This window comes from Pinus tabuliformis, chromosome Q, assembly GCF_031772625.1.
Source record: "Pinus tabuliformis cultivar Carrire ecotype Pingquan chromosome Q, CPIR1, whole genome shotgun sequence".
Classification (NCBI taxonomy): domain Eukaryota; kingdom Viridiplantae; phylum Streptophyta; class Pinopsida; order Pinales; family Pinaceae; genus Pinus; species Pinus tabuliformis.
Window position 1 is genome coordinate 1,164,681,008 of NC_142296.1, and position 24,950 is coordinate 1,164,705,957.

Consider the following 24,950-nt stretch of genomic DNA (forward strand, 5'->3'; position numbering starts at 1 on the left):
TGTGATTCTCACACAGGTCAAGTGTGAGAGATGTTATGCTCTCTAAGTAAATTTATAGTATTTGTCATTTTTGAATAAAATGCTTCCTTTAAACTTGCATTAAAATTAGAACAACATGAAAGGGAGATAAGGGTCCAAGGGGTGCCATTCACGAACCAAACAAAATAAAAGTATTTGAGTATGCATGCTTGGGGACTTGGTATCACCACAGACAACATAGTAGAGGCCCTTGTAGTTTTAAAGGGACTCATTATTTCCAAAGGCAATTAAGTTAGTAAAATAATAAATTATAATCAAAGACTATATGATTATCATCTAAGCTCTTTGTTATTGGATACTTCCATCTAGCCTACTTCTTGCAAAACTTTGTCAATGAATCATGACTTTGGCATTGGAATTAAAGGTTATTAAGTTTTACCACATCCTGTGAGCTTCGACTTGGAGGTAGACTTAAAGGAAAACAAGTGGGTCTCACTCAATAAAGGCACTCTTGGTATAAAATTTGGGGATTAACTCCATGTCTCCCCTATTGTGCATAACACAAAGGTGATATCACTACACAAATCCATGCATCTTGGTGTGCAATCAATGGAAAGGAAATCATTTACACCATCTTGCCTCACCCTCAAGGATATTGAATCCTCGCACATCATCATTGATATAGGGATGGGAGAGGAATCTAGTCTGGTGTGTGGGAATTTTTGAAACCAACTGGAATAAACATGGCAAGAGGGGAAGTTGAATATTCACTTGGAAACCTTGGATAAACTTTGAGCTTCCACCCAAGTCTAGGTAAATTTGATTTGAGGGTTTCTCCTTAGCAAGGAAAACCATCCATGATGCATTATCATTATCGCAATCAATGCTACATAATCTGTGATTTGAAGGACCTTTAGAGAATATTTAAGCAACCCTATAAGAATGTAGATGAGAGTAATAGAGTTGTGCCTTCCTTAGCCAAGTAATGGATTTAGTGGAAAGAGCAAATAGAGGACCAAACAAGGGTAAATAATCGACTTATGACCAGCGTGTTATTAAAGTATACAAGCAAAACATTAGCATGTAAGAATGGTAGTAAAAAAATGAGCTCTCATGATAGTTCATTAATGGAAGCAAGTTGAAATGGCCTCTGCCATAACATCCATCCAATCCTTAATTAGAAAAATGGTTGACCATCTCAATATCCCTATTGAAATTTCAGTGTTTACCACAGACGTTTGTGTTGATTTAACTTCAGGAGGCATGTCCAAAACTAGTGTGGATTCTAATGTTGTCCTCCTAATGTGTGCATTTAAAGCTTGAATGGAGCTTCTTGAAGCACATCTTACCAAGGAAATGGAGCAAGATGGTGCCACAACAAAGGTGTGCACTTAAACAATGATTCTCATTAAGGGCACAATTAAATTTTGGTTTATTACTATATATTGTTGCTTTATTTTTATCTTTAGGACACTTTGCTAAGCATCCTAGGGGCTATTAGAAAATAGATAGTATGTTCCTTAATGGGACTACATTCTAAAATCATATGGTCATTAACTAAAAGACAAGGAACTATAGATTAGTATGGTGGGCATAAAGATAACCACAAACATCAAGCAACAACAATGGATGTTAAATGTGGAGGAGGGTCATGATCATTAGGCCTGGGGCTCTGCATAATAATGGTAGATCATCAATAGGTTAGGCAGTGTCCCATCCATCTCCTCCTTATCGCTTTAGCCACTTCTCCATGGAAATAACTAAGTCTAACCTAGGGAACTTGTCATTCTCTGGTTAAGAGAGGTTAAATGATTGAAATTCTTATGGCTTTGGCTTCATAATTCATTAAGTTTTAAAATAAAAAATCCTACTTCATGGTGTGTCTTATTACCAAATTTACATGAATGAGTTGACTTAGAAAGAGAGTGAATTTTTAAAAGGACTTGGCTCATAGTGCATGGTCGCAAAAATTCCATCGACCTCTAAGGGCCTGCCAACTCCAATTCAAGCTTCCATTCCTAGACTTAGTTCACAAGCCCAAGTTTACACAATTCAAAGCTCCATCATACCAAGTGAAATACAGTTCAAGGCCAAAGCACATCAATCTAGCTATAAATGTCCATTAGTGAAAATGTTTCGTAGTCTCAAAGAAAAGTTTGTTCCTAGTAGTGATCCCACACCTTTGTTATCTTTGGGTAGGTTGGAAAGTATTAGTCCCATCCCCTAAGAGCTCAAGGACACCTCATTGTTGATGGAGAAAAAATAATCCTTCACATATCCCATATTTGTTAAATGATAATGCCTCTCTCAAGCATGTTTTATTGGTAAACAGTGAGATTTTTTATTTGTTTTTTAATTGCAAATGGATGGGGGTGGGAAACCACTCGAAAGTTTCTAGGTATCTATGCAAATTTCCATGGGCTTAACTACAATCAAGCATTGACATTGCAAGGATGGGCATTAAATTGTTGCTTCGTGCTTTCTTTTAATTGACTCTTTTGGTGGGATAATTCTACACTATTGTTAATATTGTTTATAACTCTAAAAAATATTATTTGTACAAATGATTCCTATGGTAGATCCATAACTTTTTCAATTTCTTCTTAGAGTGGACATAACCAACCTAGATTGATCTTAACCTGAAATCTATCAAGCACCGAGAGGGATCAAATCTCTCAAGGTCCAAACCTCTTTTTGACTGCAAAACTTAATAAAAGGTTTGCACCTCCAGAGATTTGAGCCCTCTCGATGCTTGATAGATCCACAATTAAGATGGATTGAGGCTAGTTTAAGTCATGGTGGTCACACCAATTTTGTAGATGATTAACATTATATATATGTACATGTCTAGGAATAATTTGATCATTTGAAATTTATTCACTTTCCTCGGTTGGATGAAAATATAAAGAGTATTATTAAGAAGGATTAATGTTAGTCTATCTTCTTCAATTTTTATTATAGTGAGACAATTTATAGATGATCAACATTATGTATATTATATATCTAAGATTAATTTGATCGCTTGGAATTTACTCACTTTCCTCAATTGGTTGAAAGTATAGAAAGTGTTATTGATAGGGATCAATGTCAAACTATCTTCTTCAATTTTTATTGGAGTGACACAATTTATAGATGATCAACATTATTTATATGTATATGTATATGTTTAAGATTAATCTAATAATTTGAAATTTACTCACTTTCCTTGGTTGAAAATATATAGAGCATTGATTTCAATATACATGTTAATTAGTAATGCATGTTAATTTCTATTCAATGTCAAATCCTATTTCTTTTTCTATTTTTAATGCATTAATTTTATTGTGCATGTCAATCTCTAATGCATTGATTTTAATGTACATGTTAGTTTCTATTTCTATTCAATACTTGTACATAATTGTTAATTTTGGTGTACATGTCAATTTATATTTATTCAATGTACATGTACATAATTGTTGATTTCAATGTACATGTCAATTTATGATGCATTAATTCAAGTGTACATGTCAATTTCAACATATTCAACTTCTATTTCTATTTCTATTTATATTCAATTTCTAATGTGCACATGCCAATTTCTATATTTATTCATTACACATATACATCTCACTTGCCTTACTTAGGGTATCCTCTAGGCTAACACCATAACTCCTAACTTTATTGGTATGTTGAGGTTAATCAAGGGATTTGAACTAAGGTGGATAACAATAAAACCCCTAGTCCCAACCACTTGAGCCACCCCTTAACAAGCATGTCAATTTCTATTGTTATTCAATATACATATACATATATGTGGATTTCAATATACAAATGTGTACACAATACAATAAAGATATTGTAATAAAACAAAGTATTAAATGTTATTAAATATTGAAACAATCACATAAAAAAGAATAAGCAGGTGTTGAAAAAATGCTCCTTCTCCTCCACTAATACCAAATATATTATCTTGCCTAAGCACACTAACACCAATGCAGTCATGCAGATGCTTGTGTTCCCTTTCATTTTGGTGCCTACTAAAGACGATCAAAGTCATTTTTTGGTTGATTAGGATATCACCAACAACAACCTCATTTCTTAGCTATAGGATTCTATTACTTTACATACCCATTGGAGCATATCAATCTATTATATTTATATCATTGATCTTACAGGTGCAAGGTATACGTCATTATAACACTGCAAAATCATTGGTATGCATTTCTATGGCTGTAAAATTCATTGAACCTTGGAATTTTGTGCTAGCCAGCATGTCTCTATAATTTGTTAAGAGCTCTTCTTCAATGGTCTTGGTTCTTTGAGCTTCTACTTTTGTAGAATATTTCGAGCTTTCAACTTGCTTTAATTATGGCTCTTTTAGGGTTTCAAAATATCTTCTTCTTGGTGGATCCATTCGACGGACCTATTACATATATTATAAATGTGTGTAATGTAGTTCATATATGTGTGTCGAATGTGTAATGGAGTTGATGTGTAATTGTTCAAGTGTAATTGAGTTGACTTGTATTTTTGTTCAAAGTGTATTTTTTAATGCACTGTTATGTATGTATGCGATAACATCTCCCACATAACGGATTGCCAAGCGCCTCTAAGCACAATAAACATAATAGGTTGACAAAGATTATGTGTGAAGCAAATCACTTTTATGTTTTTAGGAGCTCTCATTGGTAATCTCACACAATGTTAAAGTTTGAGAGATGTTATGCTCCTATATGTAAATTTATATTATCAAACAATTTTTTAATATAGTGCTTCCTTTAAACATTTATTAAAACTAGAATGGTATGCAAACCTCTATTTGAATGCAAAAATTAATAAAAGGTTTGCACCTCGAGAGATTTGAGCCCTTTTTATGCTTGATAGATCCACAGTTAAGATGGAATTAGTGGTCACACAAATTTGTAGATGAACAACATTATATATGTGTACATGTCTAAGATTAATTTGATCATTAGAAATTTATTCACTTTCCTCGGTTGGATGAAAATATAGAGAGTACTATTGAGAAGGATTAATGTTGGTTTATCTTCTTCAAATTTTATTATAGTGAGACAATTTGTAGATGATCAACATTATGTATATGTATGTGTCTAAGATTAATTTGATCACTTGGATTTTACTCACTTTCCTCAATTAGTTGAAAGTATAGAGAGCGTTATTGGTAAGGATCAATGTCAATCTATCTTTTTTGGTTTTTATTGCAGTGACACAATTTATAGATGATAAACATTATTTATATGTATGTGTATATGTCTAAGATTAATCTAATAATTTGAAATTTATTCACTTTCCTTGGTTGAGAATATAAAGAGCATTGATTTCAATGTACATGTTAATTACTAATGCATGTTAATTTCTATTCAATGCCAATTCCTATTTCTCTTTCTATTTTTAATTTATTGCTTTTAGTGTACATGCCAATTTTTAATGCATTAATCTTACTGAACATATAAAACTTTAATACATTTATTTCAATGTACATGTCACTTTCTATTCCTATTCAATACACATGTAAATAAATGTTAATTTTGGTGTACATATCAATTTCTATTTATCAATGTACATGTTAATTTATAATGCATTAATTCAAGTGTACATGTCAATTTCAACATATTCAACTTCTATTTCTATATCTATTCAATTTCTAATGTGTACATGTCAATTTCTATATTTATTCATCATACATATACATCACACTTGCATGACTCGGGGTTTCCTCTAGGCTAACACCATAACCCCTAACTTTTATAGGTAATACCCACAATAACATGTTGAGGCTAATCAAGGGATATGAATTAAGGTGGATAATATTAGAACCACTAGTCCTGACCACTTGAGCCACCCCTTAACAAGCATGTCAATTTATATTTTTATTCAATATACATATACATATTTGTGGATTTCTATATACAAATGTGTACACAATATAATAAAGATATTGTAATAAAACAAAGTACTAAATGTTATTAAATATTGAAACAATCACATAAAAGAAAATAAGCAGAAGTTGAAACAATGCCCCTTCTCCTCCACTAATACCAAATATATTATCTTGTAATCACACTAACACCAATTCAATCATGCAAATGCTCGCGTTCCCTTTCATTTCGGTGCCCACTAAAGACAATCAAAGTCATTTTTTGGTTGAATAGGATTTCACCGACAATAACCTCATTTCTTAGCTCTAGCATTTTCTTACTTTACATACCCATTGATATTGATCCTACAAGTTCAAGCTCTACGTAATTATAACATAACAAAATCATTGGTATGCATTTCTATGGCTATATAATTCATGGAATCTTGGAATTTTGTGCTAGCCAACATGTCTCTATAATTTGTTGAGAACTCTTTTTCAATGATTTTGGTTCTTTGAGCTCCTACTTCTATAGAATATTTTGAACTTTCAACTTGCTTTAATTTTGGCTCTTACAGGATTTCAAAATATCTTCTTCTTGGTGAATCCATTTGACAGACCTATTACATAGATTATAAATGTGTGTAATGTAGTTCATCTATGTGTGTTGAATATGTAATGGAGTTGATGTGTAATTGTTCAAAGTGTAATTGAGTCAACTTGTATTTTTGTTCAAAGTGTATTTTTTATGTATTTTTCAATGCAGTGCTATGTATGTCTGTGACAACATCTCCCACATACCAGGTTGCCAAGCACCTCTAAGCACAATAAACATAATAGGTTGACAAATATTATGTGTGAAGCAAATAATTTCTATCTTTTTAGGAGCTATTGTTTAAGTGGTATTCTCACACAATGTTAAAGTTTGAGAGATGTCATGCTCCTATATGTAAATTTATATTATCAATCATTTTTTGAATGTGATCCTTCCTTTAAACCTAAATTAAAATTAGAATGGTATGCATGACAAAATTTATGCAAGAAAATTTGGGTGCTCAGAAAACCATTGCAAGCAAAAACTAGAAGCTAGAGGTGGCCTAGGGGCTACAAAAAAAGATTGATTGCATGCCTTAAAGGAATTACATGTTCAAAATCATTTCGCCATCAACCAAAAGGCGAGGAACCATAAATAAGTATGGTGCTTAGATGGCCACAATAAATATAACCAAAAATATAAAGCAACAACAATGGATACCAGATGTGGAAGAGGGTCATCATCATTAAACTAGGGGACCCCCAGTAATGGTAGATCATCAATAGGTTAGGTGGTGTCCCATCCATCTTCTTCTTGTTTATTTGATTGTTTCTCCATCAAAATAACCAAGAAAGGCCCAAGGAACTTGTTATTCCATGGATAGGGAGAAGGCATATGATTATGGTGCTTATGGATTTGGCATCTATGTTCATTGTTCTCTCAATCTAAACAACCTCCTTCATTGTGTGACCTATTACCAGAACAAATTGAACGAGTCAAACTAAGAGAACAATGAACATAGAAGGGGATATTTCTCATGGTGCATGGCATCAACCGGCAAAATCCCATATGTCACTAGACGTGCACAAGATCCAATAACACCTTCTAACCCTAGACCTAGATCACCAGTACAATTTTATAGAAACTAGAGCCCCGTCATACTAGATGAATCAATCAAGATGAAGATTTTCAAAGATACATTCATTATGTTTTTACCATGTAAAAAATTAATCTCTCTTCTAAGAATTTGTCATTTTGCGTGGAACTCTATGGCCCATGGAAGCTTACACTGAGGAGATAATACTTGAGGTAATAGATCGAGGAAGGAGTTTGTTATGAATATAATTCATAACAAGTAAATAAATAAAATAAATGTAAATATTAAATAATCAAATATTGAATATGTTAAATAGTCATTAAGTTAAGTGAAAAGGCATGTCTAAAAGACATGCCCAGTCACAAAAGGACACCTGCTTAGGTATATATATGCGAGTCCTCATTGTAACATTCAACACTTATATATATATATATATATATATATATATATATATATATATATATATATATATATATATATATATATATTATTTCAAATACCTCTTATGTATTTTTACATTCAAGCCAACAAGCTATCAATTTTGTTGCTTCAGTGGTATCAGAGCCATGGCACACAATATAATCATGCGGGTCTTTGAACATTGTTCGCCGCACAATGTGCCATTACGTTCACGTCCTGATTGCATTGAGCAATTTAATAAAATTCAAGAAGTATTTCAATGTTTAGAAAAATCATATGCAGAAGTTAAAGCATGTCGAAAGGAAAGCGATAACAAGGAAAATGATCTAGATGATGATTCCGATGAAGCTTATACAGATCAAGATGAGGATTTAGATAAAGCTGATCTTGATGTGAATGAGGATGATCTAGATCAAGATAATGATTTTGATGTAGTTGATATAGATCAAGAAGATTATGATGTTGAAAATCCAGATGAAGTTGATCTTGATGTGGATGAGAATGATATAGATCAGGATGATGATCCAGATGAAAATGATGTCAATGAAGATTATGTAGATCAAGATGATGATCCAGATGAAGATGATGTGGATGAGGATTATCTTGAGAAATAAGAAAGATGTGAGGTCAACTTTCTATGGGAATCTGAGATGATCGAAATAAAGGCAGCTGAGTTAAAAGCTAAGGAGGTCAGGGTGAACACTCGTCTTCTATATCAGCAAACAAAGTTTAACCTTCTTCGCGAGGAGAGTGAAGGCTATGCAAAATTGGCGACTCTCTTAAGGCAATGTGGTTCTGATGGATTAACACATAGGACTGCATCTGCAGTGATCAACACAATTAATTCATTAATTGGCCACTTTGATTTCGACCCAAACCATGTTTTTGATATTGTTTTGGAAATTTTTGAGTTGCAACATGAAAATGATGCTTTTCTTGAACTAATACCTATCTTTCCAAAGTCTCATGCTGCACATATTCTTGGATTTAAATTATAGTACTACCAGCGTCAAGATGTAAATGAGCCTGTACCTGATGGACTATACAGACTTATAGCAGAACTGGTGAAGGCAGATTTTGTTGACCTTGATAACATATATGCACATTTACTTCCCAAGGATGAAGAAGCATTTGAGAATTATGAAGAGATCTCAAAAAAGCAATTGGATTAGGAAAATAAAATTGGCAAGATAAATATTGTAGCAATAAGGAAGGATTTGATGGAAGATGAAACCTGGAGATGTTACAATCGATTTATTTGCTACTCTAGATATGGAAGTAGAGGCTAGTGGTGAATGTTCCACAGAGCTTGTTACAAATCAGAAGCTGGGTCTGTTGAAAGGATTTCTTACAGTTGATGAAGTGGTTGATAATGTGATAGTTGTATTTGATGATGGATCAAAATGTTAATTAATGAAGGCTGACCCTGATCGCCTTATCCCAATCTCCAAGAATCTCCTTGAGGATACACATTATCCTTATTTTCCAGGGCAGCGTGTCCGGGGCAGTTCTTCAACAGTTTTCAAGAATGCTCGATGGTTGTGTGGTGCATGGAAGGCACAATAAGTAATGTGGAAGTGGGATCAGTTTATGTCTATTGGATTGCCGCAGCACATACTGAATCTTTAGAGGGAAGAGGCAGCACAGGAGGCCAGGATATCGGTTCTAATGGCCATATTTGTTTCCCTGCAGAAGCAACAAAAACAAATTCATCATCAGGTCCTCCTGTATTTTCTGATGTGGAATCTCTTTTGTCACTTTTCAAGGATTGTCGGAGGGAGTTGGTGGACCTTAGTCACCAGATTGATGCAAGATTGAGCAATCTTAAGAAGGAAGTTGCTCTTCAAGATTCTAAGCATCGGAAAACATTGTCTGAGCTGGAGAAGGGAGTTGATGCCCTATTTGAGAGTTTTAACAGGCTAGATTCTCGCATCTCAGGTGTAGGGCAGACTGCAGCAAAGATTGGTGACCATTTACAGAGTGCGGATTCACAGAGAGAAACTGCTAGTCAAACTATAGAACTCATAAGGTACCTTATGGAGTTCAATAGTAGTCCAGACGATCTGATGGAGCTCTCACCTCTCTTTTCTGATGATAGTCGAGTTGTTGAGGCTACAGCAATTGCACAAAAATTGCGCTCCTTTGCTAAAGAAGATGTGGGAAGACAAGGAATGGTTGTTGCATCTATCAGGGGCACTTCAAATGCTAGCAGGGGCCTAGAAGTTGTTGTGGCTAACCTACAAGATTATTGTAATGAATTAGAGAACAGACTCTTGTCTCGCTTTGATGTTGCTTCTCAATGATGGGAATTGTCAACAATGGCAGAGTGTGCTAAGATATTGTCTTAGTTTAATAGAGGGACAAGTGCCATGCAGCAGTATGTAGCTTCACGCCCGATGTTTATTGATGTCGATATTATGAACGCAGATGCAAAGATGGTTCTTGGAGATCAGGGCATACAGTCAGGCCCCAACAATGTGGCACGTGGCCTTTCAACATTGTACAAAGAAATCATAGAAACTGTCTGAAAGGAAGCTGCAACTATTATGGCTGTCTTTCTTTCTCCAGATGCAGTTATGTTGATCCTTGTGTAGCGAGTTTTGGAGCAGAGGGTTTCTGCAATGTTGGATAAGTTTTTACCAAAACACTCACTTGCAAACCCACCACCTATGGAAGAAGGTGGCCTTTTATTGTATCTTAGAATTCTAGCAGTGGCATATGAGAAGACATAGGAACTAGCTAAAGAATTGCAGTAAATTCTATGTCGACGGGTGGACGAGGGGTGTCTTCGGTTAAAGGTCAAATGACGTATCATTCCTCTAGTCAACCATCGGTGTTCTGTCGTACACATCATCACATTTCGACAGAAGTTCCGTTAGCTTGGTCAAGCTTAAACGCAGTGAATCCGTTAGGACCCATTCGATGTGACAATTCATTACAACTTTTCGATTTCTTTAGGTCCATTATATATATATATATATATATATATATATATATATATATATATATATATATATATATATATATATATATATATATATATATATATATATATATATATATATATATATCGATAACCTTGGATTCAAGACAATGTTACCAAGCGAATTATACAGACAGAGGTGCCAATGGCGTTGAGTTACATATGCCGAGATGACAAATGCAAACTGAAGGAAACTGCTGACAATAAGCTTTGAGGACAAAGCTTCTGAAGGAAGGATCTATGTTATGAATATAATTCATAACAAGTAAATAAATAAAATAAATGTAAATATTAAATAATCAAATATTGATTATGTTAAATAGTCATTAAGTTAAGTGAAAAGGCATGTCTAAAAGACATGCTCAGTCATGAAAGGACACCTGCTTAGATATATATATATATATGTGTGTGTGTGTGGGGGGGGGGGGGGGGGGGGGGGGTTCATTGTAACATTCATCACCTATACATTTTATATATATAAAATAAATTATTATTTCAAATACCTCGTGTAATTTTACATTCAAGCCAACAAGCTATCAATTTTGTTGCTTCAGAGTTGATCTTAAGTTAGAAACGATTCTCTTGCTCCTTTGGCACGAGGGCATAAAAAAGTTGATGTTCAATTGTCTCGTTTTTGTGAAAGAAGTGTCATTTAGGTTGTGATACTCTAAGATATTTCAAGTGTTGGTCAAGAAGAAGGCCATGCATAATCAAGGGCTATACTCATGAAGATTTTTAAAGTAAAAAAAATATCTCATTAGTGAATGGAGGCGAACCAAGCATGTATATCATTTAGATTCAATCCTTCATGATTTGTTTAATTTGGCATCTATCCTTAGCCACTAATGTCCATTTGTTGACATAAATTTCACGAATGGTTTGGATTGCTGCACTTCCAATGTTTCCACCAAGTCACTAGGACACATATGCATAGTTTAAGAAGAAAAAAAGTCATGTCGTATAAAATCCTATGGCATTTCAAGTGTAGCCTTATTTGGCCTTGTTATTGCAAAATTTAGCACCTTAATGCAAAGTGTCACTAAGCAACCTAGATTGAGTGAAGCGATGGGAAAGTCACCACTATCACCTCATGAACTATTCCCCTCATTTCTATGGTTGGACACAATCCACCAGAAGGGAGACTTCCCCAATATATCTTAGGGATCAAGCAACCCAATTTGACTTAGGGTAAATCCCCTCTAAGGGTTCTACAACAAGACTTCACTGGAAAAAGTATACAATAATTAGGGTTTTGAGTAGATAAGGTATAAGTCCAAGAGAGTGAGTTCAAGGGTCTCCATGGCTCAAAATAGAGGCTTATGTCAACCAATAAAGGCTCAAATAAGTTCCCAAACGCATGCAATCAAGCAATTATACTTGATTGTCATAAACTATTATTTCAAAATAAAAATGGTAGCAAACAATTAGTTTATGGTAGTAATAAGAAAAAGGCCCATGGATTTATGATAAAGAAGTGTAAAATTAGGCATAATTAATGAGTAAAAAAGAGAATAAATTTAACAATTTTCCATGGTGAAAAACACATTTAATAACAAAGTAAGCCCTAGGCTTCGGACCTAATTTATGGCTATAAACTGTCCCCAAGGGGTAGCTCGATTGGTGATTGTTGTGATCTGAAGTGTTTGTGATGTATATGGTTCGATGTTCAAATCCCCTTGACTAGCCGTGTGAGTTACACGTTGGGACGCACATGGGTTTACGTAGAGGTATAATGATAACAGTTGGAATCGACCATGTATCACACAAGTACGAGCCTGACCAAGTTATCGATTCCTCTAAATGCAACAAAAAAATGGCTAAAAAACACATGTAAAATGATATTTTTACTTTACAAAATAAATGCATACAAGTTATAACCCTTCGACAATACCATCTAAGGAAGACAGTGTTTAAATTTAATGATCTCATTGTAATTAAACCATGGTTTACCCTATAGAAAATAAAATAAGAAAAAATTTAAAGGATTTTGAAGGATTGGCAAAGGAGATAAGACTAGTGTCATTCTCAATCTAGGGCTATGGAGTCCATGAGTAATAAAAATTGTAAAAAAAAATTGCATGTTGATTCAAAGAAATTAATGGAGACAATCCATTGTCCCTCAATTCTTTAACCCTAGTGTCATTATGTCTTATTTGGAGATTGAAAGGGAGGCAACTCAACCTAAGTCACCTTAAGAGAAACTTGATGAAAATGTTGAGCAAGGATATTTAGAGCCATAAAGCATCAAAAAATCCATGGTGAACATTTCATTGAACCCTAATTCATCAATAAGAACAAGATGGACGAATATAACTTACAATAGTATACCACATGTCATCAAAGAAATACCAATAACCATCCAAGAGAGAGAACCATCCATGAAAAACCCTCCAAGAGAAATTCACTACACTAGTGCTCCACAATGCATAAGAGAGGAAAGACAAATTACTAGTGTTAGTTGATCCAAGTGTGACAATGAATGAATTAGAGGAAGTGATCTCCTATTCATACAAGCCTAGGTAGGTTGATTTCTTTTAATTTGGCTTTAAACAACCCTAAAATATAAATAATCCATAGTAAAGTGATGAAGTCACTAAGCCAACCTCAAAAATAGCCAAACTTATATTATAACATGAAATTATGGCTCAAATGGCCCACACGTGTGAGAAAAACATCCTCCAAAGGTGACATCATCCTCCAAAACATATGTCTCTCCATGAAAAGTGTAATAGATGGCTCCAAATGGTGCATCTCATCTCAAAAGTCATGCTTCCTCATCAATTGGATGCCTAATAAATAAGTAAGGCTTCCTTAACCCAACATCATCCATAAAGGTGCCCACATCATCCCTCCAATCGTCAAGCAAAGGATGTCATCAGGCTAGGGCATGATGTCATCATAGTGAATTTTGTGCCATCCCTTCTAAAGGTATCCATTATCATTATCATCATCACGCATCCTCAAAAATAGGGTAATGTTCATCAAGTAAGTGCAATACTAGCTCGGGGGCATCCTGCCTTCTATGGGGTACATCTACTCCCAATGCAATGCTTATACCATGGGGATTCTCCCATTTATTATACAAATAAATTTGGGGGGGTTTCATAAAAAATTTCCTGATTACTTCGATGCCAGCGAGCTTGAATTATACCCCAATGAAGTTTCTTACTTCACCTCTCTGCGCATGAATTCCTTCTCTTCTTCACTTCTTTATTTAGTTACTAATAGAATGTGCAAAGACATTTATTTCAATGGTAAAAGAGGGATCCCGACTTATTGAGAGAAAAAGAGGTTGTTTCCTTGTTTAAGGGATTTGAAGGGTAACCAAAGTTAATATGTCAATTTAAAGTTTATCTCCATTTCGTTCTTGACTCGATTGGGTCGATAGGTCAAAACACCATTTCAATACAGAATTGATTTATAATGAAGATCCTAATAATTATACGAGCTTCATAGTGTAACCAAAGGTTTTTCATTTGGAACGAATCACATTTTCAATTCAGACATCATTGACTTTAAAGATATGTAAACCCAAGATAGAGAAGAGGATGATAGGTAAGCCAAGCATTGTTTGTCGTCATAGTTTCCCTTTCCAAGTTTCTCCACATCATCTTTTGAGCCAAACATGAGCATCTTTCATGTAAAGTCTTATTAAGCAAAACGTGAAAAAAAAACAAGATAAAACAAAGAAACAAAACCAAAAAGGCAAGCAAATGGAGGATAAACATAAAGCAACATGCAGATAGAAACAAAAGAAAAACAGAGACCAAATGGAGAGCAAACACAAGATGAATGCGAAAAGGGAAACTATAATATAACTAGACCTACTCCTAACCCAACCATATAGAAGGTTAGGGTCAAGTGTAATGATATTTCCATTGTAACCACTATAACTGCTCTCGACCTACGAACACAAAGATACCAACAATTAAAAGCAATATATGATGATGTGAAAAAGAGAAGACAAGAACATGAATAACTTGCACAAAATATTGAAGGTGTTTCTGAAAGGCATAAATATGTGTCATAACAACTAACATTAACCATTCAACAACCTTACCTTTTCGACAACAAAAACAATCCTACAAACCTCGATAACTTCTTGCGAATGTATCTTCATTGGTGTTGTCTTACTTAGCAAACATCAAGAAGGATCGAAGCTTATTGTTAGAAGATGTGTTTGCTAAGTAAGATGCTTCCAACCAGTCATAGGTTTGATCATGAAATTCAAAACAGTCCTTTTGAAACCCCTGAAATTCTTGAGAGATTGAACTTTCAATTAGCAAAATTAAATTATAAGGATAATCAACAATACCAACCGATGTAGAACAACTGTCATCAGGTGTACTAATGGGAAAATGATTCATCGAGTGACAGTTGTTAGGACCATTGTTATGACTAGATTGATGAATTAACATACGATATTCTCGATTCTCCATTGGTTCCCTTTTTGTCCAATTCCATACTAGACCAATAATATGAAATCTTGCGGAATTAAAAGCAATTCTTGGCCTTGTAAATCTGGGAAAGCAATAACATGTTGAAAAAATATTAGAAGGATATATCAAATCAGATCCACAATCCATTTCAGCTTGGGGGTTTTGATCCACTAAATGATTCAACTTGAATTTTGCACAAAAGGATTGATTGGACCAGAACAAAAAGGATTTTCTCAATGACATTCACAATGAATATTAGAAGTTGATTGTTCACCAAAACACTCAATAGATATAAATTCTTCAGCCGAAGATACTCTTTGCATTTATTAGCTTCACAATTATGGCATTCATGAAACACATACATTTAATTCCCAAGTTAGATACAAGAGGTCTAATTGAAGATGAATTCATTATAGTGGCATCCTGGATCTAATGAAAATCATGATCTCGAGAGATAGAAAAATTATGACGAGAAATTAAAAAATCCATCAAGAACAAGTTTGCATCCAGTAAAATAATACAAAGTAAGGAGTTTTTTTAGGAAATCTAGATCTGACATGGTTCGGGGGATCTTACCAAGATTGTGAGAACTTGACATAACCATCAATGAGAGTTGAAGTGCCTCGACTTCTCGACAAGTTCCGAAGCTTTGAAAAGATAGATAACAACATTTTGAGAACTAAGACAGATCACAAATTACATGGGGAAATCTACTATCAATTAAATTAACACGATCACCATTATTAGGATAGAAACTATCTACATCATTGGTTTGATCGGATTTTGCAACTTCAACAAATAAATTAATTAAATCATAAGATTCCTATGATCACAAATCTAGAGATGTATGGATCAAAGAAAACTCATGAGAAACCTGATTTAAAGAGTTTTCCTTATGCAAATAAGAGATGATAGAGGATGGAAAAGATGCTATATGATTTGATTGCTTTCTTCATCATGGATAACCTTACTACCTTGTGTCAATTGAGAAGTCAACTTATTAGATGATGAACTTGAAGAGCATGGAGTATCTTCATCGCAAGTTGATGCATTACAAAGAGTAGAGCACAAGGAATAGGGAGGCGAAGAGGAAGAAGTGATCATAGGAGAATCTTCTTTAACCGAATCAGGTTTAAGATCTAAATCTTTAGAAACAAAACTTCTTGAGAAACTGAAAGATCAGTTAGTGAACTTGGGCTTCCATCATCATATACATCAACTAAGTCATCCTCATCATAATGAAAGTTTCCAAAGACGTAAGAGTGATTAGGCAAATCGATTTCATTTGATTGGATATTGATATTAGTAGATTCAAAATCAACCAAGAATGGAGAAACACCATCTTCACATGGAGGACTTTGAAAAAGAGAAGAAATATTGAAATAATCTTCACCTTCCTGCTCCTCTACCTGTGAAATATGACTACCTTGCACCTATTCACTGCTTGGATTTAGAAGAGATGGATTAGGCATATCAAGGGACAAGGGGTCATGAGAAAGAGATGATAGAGGATGACATGTATCCAAATCAGATTTAGGACTAAATTTATGAGTGTTAATATCTTCTTACGTAGTGGAGATATCAGTCTTCACCTTAGGCTCCATAAAACATTCCAAAGTTTCCTCCATCGAATTTGGATCATGAGAAATGGATGAAGGTTGAAGAAATAGATCAACCATTTGATTTTCATATTTCCCAACTTCGACATCATCGCAAGGAGGCACCCACATCAGGACTGAAAAAGGAAGAGGACAAGGAACAAAAGGAATAGTAGGTTCCTCCTCTGAAATTAGAGGTGTCTCATGATTTATAAAAGTTGGGGCACTAAAAACATTAGGGGGTTCAGGCTCACCATGTAAAGATATATTAACCAAATGCTCAAACTTTTGTTTAAAAAAATCCCAATATGTATCCTCCTCAGGAAATTCATAACATAGGTGAAGGAATCGATTAGAAAAATTGTAAATTGGTTCACCAGGGTTCATTCTTAAGTGATTAATCCTTTTAAGGACATCCTTTCATCATATTAAACAAATGCTAAATGAATCTCCCTAATGAAGTGTTCAAAATAATGGATGGAAGAAGCTAGTAAGGTATGACAACATCAGTTAACTCGATCTTCAAGGGTAAGCCTGAAGAAAAATATAAGAGTAATATCTTCAAAATCGATTTTACGAAATTCACAAAAATAGAGAAAATTAGATATATGCTTGGCTATGGATATTTCACCCTCACCATCAAACTTAAATTGGGAAAAGTTTTAAAGATATTCACCAGGGATTAAAATTTGACCATTGGATCTATTGGGAAAGCACCCTAGGAGTATAATTTCGGGATGAGCCATTTAAGATAAGATTTTCAAAATAGACTCGAAGGGCACAACTACTCATCTGACCCTCCTTCTAGTGCCAATTGTTGATGGTGCTATAAATATGTCAACCAAGGGGGTCTCCACGATATGAAGTCCCAATTAGGCCTCACACCATTTGGAGTAGGAGCCCCATCCGGAGTATCGAACCAAACACCATAACTCAAAGTTTTTCCTTGGAGAAGCCAAGGATAGCTCTACAAAGTCTAATGCTCCAAAAACCATTTTATTGAGTTATGAGGTTTATTTTATAACAAGAGGAATGACCTTTCATATCCCGTATGACTCTTTAGTTACCCTCATGACCCTTGGACTTCTAATGTGACCTTTGGACTTCTCCTAAAGACTATTTTGTCCATATGGGACTATGTGACTTTTCATATTCCACATATGATGACTCTTGGACTTCCACATTTTACATTTTGTCCTTTCCTGTTGATAATTACATCATTACATCCACAAATGATGTGGCAAGACACATGGAGACACATGACATTGTCATGGCACTAGTACAAGTCACAACTTGACAATGATGACATGGACTCCATGATGAAGTGGCAATGCCAATCTATTCCTTTTACTGCTTTGTCTTCAATCTTTGTGAGAGGTTTGTTTATTACTTCATCTTCATGAAATATCTACTTTGTTCTTCTTCTTCACCCTCCAAGAGGATGAAAATAGGGAGTATTCATTATGATATTGATCTTCCAACTTCTACTGTAATTTGGTGTCCCTTAATCTTCTTGTGTAATGATCGACCTATATTTACAACTTCATAAGTGTCTTGTAGTATGGTCTCCTCCTCCTTCTCTTTAATCATCATCCTGTCATGAAAAGATATAGTATCTACAATTGGAAATTACTCTTGATAAGAGGACATTAGTCTGAAAAATTCCTAGTCTAACATACTTCATGAAAATCACTGACAGAGTTGGAACTAGGTACTGAATTGGGAGGAAGGCTCAGGGATTGCGCAGTGCACAACTCCAAAGGTCGAGAGTGGAGGACTGAGGCTTGTGACTGCACAATGTGTAGTTTTAGAGGCATAGGCAAGAATACTGCATAGTTGAGGAGCTTAGTGAGGCACGCTCGCCTGCTGAGACTACGTAATGTGCATTTCAGGAGAGATAGGGGCTAAGGGATTACGCAACTCAGGAAGGCAGGGATAGGACTTGTTGCTTGCCACTACATAATGCGTAGGAGGAGACTGACAGGGAGGCTCGATTACACAATTGTGGATGTCAAGAGGCCAAGAATGAGCAATGTGACTGCGTAATGCGTAGTCCTTGGAGGTAGGAACTGCGCATTTCACAGTTCCAGGAGGCAAGGGTGCATGTTTGAGGTTTTCCACTGCGCAATGCGTAGTTCATGGAGGGTAGAGTGGTCTTCAGTCGGTTAGGTAGAAAATTTTCTTGATTTTTTCTAAGTGTGGGATCAATGAAGCATATGTGAAACCAAGGTAATATTTGAACATGATCACACACTTAAAACAATCAACAACATAGACAGAATGCTGCGGAGCTGCCGAAGTCTGAAGACCTAGCCGCCGACCTCTGGCCGCAGGCCAGCCTCGGCCCCCTCGCTGCAAGATTGGAGCCTACCTGTCTCTCCCCCACGTGAATCAGAGCTCACCGTATCTGGGATATTGGCAAAATCCGCCTGCTTGAACTGGATAGTTTGGGCTGTTGGGAGCAAGCCAGCGTGACCCCGCGGATGCCATGGAATCCAGCGGGGGCTCTGCCCCACCTCCTCCTGAAATATCAGCATTCAAAGCTCTAATAGCCGCAAGTCAGAAACGCCCCCTCACGGCAAGCCAGCAGAAGTTCGTCAAGAAGCTTGGATCGATTCCTACGGTTGCCCTTCCTGAAGAAGAAACATGCAAGGCAGCACTGAACCTAGCGGAAAGAGGATTAATAGGACAGTTCACGGGTCTCTGGCCTTCTCCAAAAGCGGTCGAGAACTGGACCCAAAGAAATTGGTCTCCTCTGATTAAAGACGGGGTCAAGAGCTATTTTGTGGGCAAAGGGTTCTTCGTATTTGTCTTTGAGAACCCGGAAGACAGAAGTCTTATCTTCAGAAATGGCCCTTACTTCATGGGACCACAAGGCCTGTATCTTAACAAATGGTCTCCTGACTTCGACCCCTCACAGGATGTCCCCTCCTCTGTCCCAGTGTGGGTGCGCCTTCCCCACCTGCCCCTGCACTGTTGGAATCAAAAAACCCTCCAGATCATTGGTAATGCGCTTGGAAAATACATAGACCAGGCAGCAAGGAAAGACCAGTACACATGCGCCCGAATCTGCGTAGAGGTTGACCTAGAAGAGGGTTTGCCTGAAGCAATAAAGCTCTCTGTTGCTGGGTGGACTCACATACAGGAACTGGATTATGAACAGCTCCCTTTCAAATGCAGACATTGCCATGAGCATGGCCATTTTGCGAAGCATTGCAAGAAAAAAGCAGAAGACCAAATAGACAAAGCAAAAGAGGACCAATGGACTGAAGTTAGAAAGACTGTTCAACAAAAAAAAGGAAATGGAAAAGGGCACACCTCCGGAGCTCCAGGCAGCTCAAAGAGCAACCAAGATATGGATGCATTCCCGAAAGATACTGAGAAAGATCAGACCGACAATCAAGAAACGGATGCAATCATGACTGACAACGAAAAAGATCAGACCGTCATAACAGGCAAGACACAAGAAAAAAAGGCAAATACAGAAGATCCACCACCAAACCAAGAAGGGGGAGAAGCTACTCAAAACGCTGTGCAAGGTAGCCCCTCCAATCCATCATATGCAGAAGTAACAAGGAAAAAACCAATAGACAGTGCGGGTTCTTCAGAGGATGAAGCCTTTGAACGCCCCTCTAAAAGAGCAGGTAGGAAATCCCGCAAAGAAATAAGGGAAGAGGAAGCTGAGAGACTCAAAGTCCAAGGCAGCCAGTCCACCATAGAAATGTCCATTGGAAGAAATACAAGACCAAGGCCTTCAAAGGGAGGCCCAATCCCCCTCCTCAAGTAAATCATGAAGCTCGTCTCTTGGAACTGTAGAGGTTTGGGGAACCCCTCCAAAGCTGAAGCAGTCATGGATCTCCTGAAAATAGAATCGGCAGACATTCTAATGCTTCAAGAGACGAAGATAGAAGCCCAAGCGCTTCTAGATATTAGCAAGTCAAAGTGGAAGAAAAGTGCAGGCAAAGCAGTAAATTCAAGGGGCTCATCCGGAGGACTGGCAACCCTCTGGTCAAAAGATTCTTTTTCACTCAATAAATCTCACGAAACCCAGCACTGGATATTCACGGAGCTCACTCAATATTCAAGTAAGCTGTCTTTCTCTTTATTTAATCTCTATGTCCCTGTTTCTTATACTGAAAAAAGAGAATGTTGGATCTCTCTTTCAGCATTTTTAGCCCAGCATACCCCAAGCAACATAATACTAGCAGGTGATCTCAATATAGTATTGAAATCAAAAGAGAAAAGGGGCGGCTCCACCAACAGAGACCCTATGCTGGCCTTTGTGGAAGAGCTAGCGCAGCATTGGGACCTCTTAGATTTTAAGCCCATTCGCGGTCTATATACCTGGTCCAACAACAGAATTGGGACTGAGCATATCTCTGCTCGTTTGGATCGATTTTTGGTACAAGGATCTCTGATCATGGATAAAAAGATAATCAAAACAAAAATTTTACCCAAGTTAGCTTCTGATCACAAGCCGATCCAGCTGCTCCTTGAAGATGAAGAGGACCTAGGCCCTCTGCCATTCCGCTTCAGCCCTTTATGGATTGAGAGAGAAGGTTTTTTTGATACTGTTAAAGAAGCCTGGGCCAAGTCATTCTCAGGGTCCCCAAGCTTTGTTTGGGAACAAAAACTAAAAGCCACCAAACAAGCGCTGAAGGATTGGATAAGGAAACCAGTTCCTACTCCAAACAGCGTAAGGAAAGAGGCAGTAAGCACATTGGAGACTTTACAAACGGAATTAGAGAGCAAAGAGATCACAGCTGATCTTCTGGAACAAGAAACCAAGGCTCAAGCTGCTACATTCAGATCATTCAGAAAAGAAGAAGAATACTGGCGAATCAAATCAAGGAGTTTGTGGTTAAAGGCAGGTGATCGGAACACCTCCTTTTTCCACAGACAGTACAGAGCCAGGCTGAACAAGAATCACATCTATGAAATAAGGACAGCAGAGGACCAAGTCAGCAAAGGCTTTGCCCAAGTTAAAGCTGCTGCAGATAGCCATTTTCAAAATCTTTTTAGTGGAGGAGCACAGGCTTCCGAGGAGGAAATAGCAGAATTTCTTACCAACATCCCTCATCTAATCACTCCAGAAGAAAACGCTGCCCTCATCGGAGAAGTAACAGAGGAGGAAATCATTAAAATTATATGGTCCATGGAATCAGATAAGGCGCCGGGCCCAGATGGATTCACGATACACTTCTACAAAGTCTGCTGGAACATCATCAAAAGAGATCTCCAAAAAATGATAAAGGGGTTCATGAGAAAAGCAAAGATCGGTGGAGGCACCAACTCTACGTACCTAGCATTAATCCCCAAAGAATCTAATCCAGAAACATTCTCCAGATTCAGACCCATATCGTTGTGTAATGCATCCTACAAAATTCTGGCAAAATTGCTAGCAAGCAGAATCAAGCCATTGCTCAAGAAGCTGATCTCTGGTCCTCAAGGCGGCTTTGTGGAGGGCAGACACATTCTCGACAATGTTATCCAAGTCCAGGAGACAATCCACACCAGCGTGAAGCGAAAAGAGAAAGGTATGTTGATTAAACTAGACATGGCAAATGCGTTTGATAGAGTCAATCGCTCTTTTCTCAATAAGGTACTCCTCTCCTTTGGATTCTCGCCTCATTTTGTTCAGCTTATAAATGCGTGCATAAACAACCCCTGGATCGCCCCCCTGGTCAATGGCCGCCCCTCTAATTTCTTCCAGGCCCGGAGAGGAATTAGGCAAGGATGCCCCCTCTCCCCCTTCCTGTACATTATAATGGCAGATTCCCTCAGCAGAAGGCTCACTGCTGAAAGAATTCTTGGCACTCTTCCTGGACTCAAATCATCCTCTGATGCAGAACCCCAGAACCATGCTCTATTTGCCGACGACTCTCTTCTCCTTGGAGGTGCGTCACCCAGAATCGCCAAAGGCTTCGATACAATCTTGAAAGGCTACTGCAGGGTCACAGGTGCTCTCATCAATGAAAAAAAGAGCGAAATTTACAGTTGGAACACAGGACAGCAAGAAACTAACAGCATAGCGGAAATCATGGGATTTAGAGGTCATGCCAATTGGGATCGAATTAAATACCTCGGCCTTCCAATTATCAATGGCGCCAACAGGAGAACGCTCTGGACAGAAATAATATGTAAAATCAAATCCAAGATAGAAGCGATGGGAGGCTACTGGCTTACCAAAGGAGGGAAAACAGTCCTAATCAAAACCCAGCTTTCTGCGTTTCCAATTTATCAAGCCGCCTTCATGCTGGCCCCCAGGAATGTCACGGAGCAAATATCAAAATTGCTACGGGATTTTTTATGGCAAGGCGGGAGAGGGAATGAGAACAAAAGCCATTTAGTGCGCTGGGATACAGTCAGACGGCCGACAGCAGAGGGGGGCCTTCAAATCCGAGACCCCACACTCGTAAACCTGGCGATGGGTGGGAAATTACTGTGGAAAATGGCCAGCGATCCAAATCACCAGATCAGCAAAACGATGATGGCAAAATACTCCCGAAATTCCACATTCAGAGGCTTGCAGTTCGACTCCTCTGCCATCGGCACGCAGATATGGAAGCTATGCTGTAAAAGTAGCGAATTTTTTAACCAGCATCTATACAGAGTGCCTGGAAACGGCAAACGAACCAACATCTGGAGCGACAGAATAATGGGGAATGACCCCTTGGAAGAAAATGAAGCCATAAAGGATATCAGAGAAAGGCTGATGCATGCAGGTAAAATCAGACTTTTTGACATCTCGAATTGGGACAGCAGAGGTGAATGGGCCGGTTGGGATATCAATGGTATCCCAGACTGGCTAATACCACAAAAAATTCACCTTATTGAATTGCTGGAAGGATCCTCTCCTGAACATCGGCATATAAGAGACAGCTGGGCCTGGGGAACGACTGGAACATACACCACAGCAGCTGGATACAAAGCTCTCCAGAGTCCAAGAAACAACAGTCATGCACCAGCCTTTTGGAAGGCTGTTTGGGACAATCTAGCTCTTCCCAAAGTGAACTTCTTCTTCTGGACGTTGGTGCACAACAAAATTCTCACTGGCGACAATCTAGAGAAAAGGAATATTTCAGGACCACACAGGTGCGAGTTATGCAGAAGCAACTCTGAAACAGCCCAGCATTTATTCCTAGAGTGCAATTTTGCCAAGGAAGCGTGGGAGCACGCCCTCTTGGACCTGCAGATTCCACCGTTTCCCCAAAATACAGTAGCAGAATTGTTTGCCTCCTGGAATAATATCTATCCTCATAGCATTCCCAACAAATCCTTCTGGAAAAAAATCTGGACAGCAATTCCAAAATTCGTTTGTTGGCAGATATGGTTGGCTCGTAATGATCAAATCTTCAATGGAAACAGAAACACTCCTCTTCAAGCTGCAGCCAAAGCCAAAGCATTACTCTTGGAAGCAGCGCAACAACAGTATCATAAAGAAGATCCTCTGCTCCTTCCTAAAGAAAGGAGATGGCTCCGCCCGCTTGAGCCCTCTCCTCGAAAGCTCCATCTAGTCCCTCAAACAGCTAATACGAAGTGGAGAATAAGAGAAACTGAGGAAAATTTCACAAATTGGTGGAAATCCAAAAATCTCACCACCATCTTCTTTGACGGAGCATCCAAAGGAAACCCCGGGAGCGCTGGAGCTGGAGGGGTCATCTACTCTCCGGATGGCAACTCAAGAGACAGCTTTTATTGGGGACTAGGACAGAATACTAACAATCAGGCAGAGATCTATGGCCTACTCAAAGCTTGTCTAATTGTAAGAGAAAAGGGAGTCAAAGATTTCCAAGCCTTTGGCGATTCAGAGATCCTAATCAGAAAGTTAAATGCTGAAGATCTTTTCAACAATGCAAGACTCAACAAACTTCTGGGAAGATTGAAAAGAATCATCCAAGAGTTCACCTCATATAAATTCTATCACATTCTTAGAAACCTGAATGGCGAAGCTGATCAAATGGCGAACAAAGGATGCCCGCTCATGAAAGGACAGCTGTTTATTAATGACGAAAACTTCCACCAACCCCCCTGAAAAGTCTG

The 24,950-nt window shown here is 37.4% G+C and overlaps 2 pseudogenes; both read left to right on the forward strand.

The window, feature by feature from the left end:
• The first annotated feature begins 8,507 nt into the window (after window positions 1-8,507).
• On the forward strand, window positions 8,508-9,297 carry LOC149223799 (THO complex subunit 2 pseudogene; annotated as a pseudogene).
• Window positions 9,298-9,422: 125 nt separating this feature from the next.
• On the forward strand, window positions 9,423-10,261 carry LOC149223800 (exocyst complex component 5 pseudogene; annotated as a pseudogene).
• Window positions 10,262-24,950: the final 14,689 nt, after the last annotated feature.